The following is a 2757-nucleotide window of genomic DNA, read 5'->3' as shown; positions in this document are numbered from 1 at the left end:
CCTAAAGATAATTTCGAACTTGCGTCGACTAACTAAGCGACTTTAAGGCAAAAAATTCGGGTAACAGAACTTTCCTTTTTTTATTTTAGGCGCCCAAAACTCATGCAAGGAAGAGGAAAGTTGATTATACCGACCTTATTAAAAAATCGAGATAAATTGAAGTTTGGGAAAAGGTAAACTTTTCACCGGGGGTGGCAAGATTGAGAGGTTTCAAATTCCTATCCATATTCTATCGCAAAGGTCCCCCAATGGGGATAAAGAGATTCATCGTTTTTGCAAAGTTTTTTTGGTCTAGTAAAGAGGGGAGAAAAATATGGGCTTTGGGTTAAAAGGCACCAAGGAACGGGTTTGGGGATTCATTTTTTGATGTATCCAAGGCTTTGAATGCTAAATTATAGGGAGGTTCGTAATTTCCCAAATTCTTTGGGAAATTTTTTTGGGAATAAAAAAAAAGAAGTTTCATAATATGTTACATAGAAAGGAGGGTCCTTAAAATGGGTTTGGAATAGATTAACAAGAGATCCAGGGAAGAAATTTTGGGAGCAATATTTGGTATGATAACCGGACTGCCGGGAGCATTACACTATTTTGTTCCTAAACTTTATCTTTGATATAGTAGGGAAGAGTGAGTGTTATTACCGAGAAGGGATAGAAGGGGAACCCCGCATCATTATTTCCCCCGGGAAATTCTAATCATGTTCTGGAAATGAAAGTGTATATTAAGAAGATCAATAAAAACCCGTGGAGGTGACAAGTTCCCAAATTTTTGGGGTTTTAGGAAAGGGAATTGAAGAAAAAGAGCAAACTTTTCCATATTTATGGGGGGGAGAGGGTGCCTTTCAAGATCAATTTTCTCAAGGGGGGGGTGGAAGTTAAAGACCCCTTGGGTATTGCAAAGATTGATTCCCGGGGTTTCTGGGGCTCCCTTTTTATTTTGAACAACAAAAACAGCCCATTGTTTTTAAGGGGAGAATTAAAGAAAGTTTTGGAAATTTTTTTTTGTTTTGGGGGTTTCCCAGTTGTACAATGTCAAAATGTATCCAAACGGGGGAGGCCGATTGTCGAAAAACCGGGGGGTGTACCGGTTTTCCCGCTATGATTTTGTAAAAAGGGGGAGAAATAATACAATCTAGGGACATATTATATAGAGTGTTCTGAAATTCAAGAAAATATTCATAGGTTTGGTTAAAACCCAGGCGGGCATAACATATCCCAATAGTAATAGTGGAAAGTTTTAACCCCATCACGGGTTTTTGACGGGGGCTTCCACCTATGGAGGGTTTAAACCGAAAGTGGGGCCCAAGGGGGGAATCCGGTCCTAGCTCCCTGATTCGGTTGGGGGTGAGTGGGGGTCTTTTATATGTTGAAGGGAAAGGGCACACAAGGAACAAAATTTGCAAGATTTGCTGAATAGAATTTGATACCGGAAAGGACAACTCCCTTTGGGGGAAACCATTTTTATCCATGAAATTTATATTTTAAGGGAAGACCTGAATTATTCTAAAGTTGAAGATCAATGAAGAAAGAATCGATCACACATTCCGAAAATTTTAAGGAAAAGTAGTAAAAATTTTTTATAATTTTCTTTTGATTTTGCGGATAGTTCAATTTAAATTTCCGGGGCTACCTAGGGGGAAGTTTATCAAAGGGGTGTCAAGTTAAAATTGAGAACGGAACACAGGGGCAAGAGGTCTGATACAACACTTGGGAAAAACACCAACATTTTGAGAATAATTTTAAAAATCCATGATAGGTATTTTCGCCCTTCCCCAGATCTTTTAAACCACACTTCCCACTGTTAAAGATCCAGTAGGTATTATTTTTTTATTTTCTCCTAGGGGGGAGTTAATAAATAGATGGTTTTTGATTCTTTTGATAATTTACTTTAAGCAAAAATGACAACCATAGAACCCATAACTCAAACCGATCCTAGAAGAAAATTCACGACGAAATCCTCACACTGAGGTTTAGGTGGAATATTGAGAAAAGTCAAGTATCTAGGAGCTTCTAGTTGATTAGCTTGTTTATGTTGTTATTTTTGCATGTTTTGACTTGGCTAGACAAGTGAATGCTTGATCGGCTAGCTAGACGGGTATTCTGGCTACAATCAGATCAACATTGCTCTTAAAAACCAAGAGAAGAGTACATTCACTTGTCCTTATGGGACTTTTTCTTTCATCAGAATGCCATTTGTGCTTTGTAATGCACCGGCTACTTTCCAGAGGCGGATGATGTCGATTATTCAGACATGGTGGAAGACTTCTTGGAGGTCTTTATGGATCATTTCTCTGTGGTTGGTGACTCTTTTGATGATTGTCTTGACCATCTGGGTCGAGTATTAAAAAGATGCAAAGAGACTAATCTTGTGCTGAATTGGGAGAACTTCCATTTTGTGGTGAAGGAAGGGATCGTTCTCGATCATAAAATCTCTGAAAAGGGCATTGAGGTCCACCGAGATAAAATTGATGTGATTTCAAAGCTTCCTCCTCCTATCTCAATTAAAGGTGTTCGGAGTTTCTTGGGATATCTTTGGGTTCTATAGGCACTTTATCAAAGAACTCTCCAAAATTGCGACTCCGTTGTGTAAGCTTCTTGAGAAAGAGGTTAAGTTCGAGTTTGATGAAAGGTAATGAAAGACGTTTGATGAATTAAAAGAACGTCTGACTTCTGCTCCCATTATTGTTTCTCCCGATTGGTCTATACCGTTCGAACTGATATGTGATGCAAGCAATTTTGCTATTGGTGATGTGCTTGGCC

Source organism: Lycium ferocissimum, chromosome 2 (genome assembly GCF_029784015.1).
Source record: "Lycium ferocissimum isolate CSIRO_LF1 chromosome 2, AGI_CSIRO_Lferr_CH_V1, whole genome shotgun sequence".
Lineage (NCBI taxonomy): Eukaryota > Viridiplantae > Streptophyta > Magnoliopsida > Solanales > Solanaceae > Lycium > Lycium ferocissimum.
The sequence above is the reverse complement of the archived record's forward strand: the minus strand, read 5'-3'. Positions refer to the sequence as shown.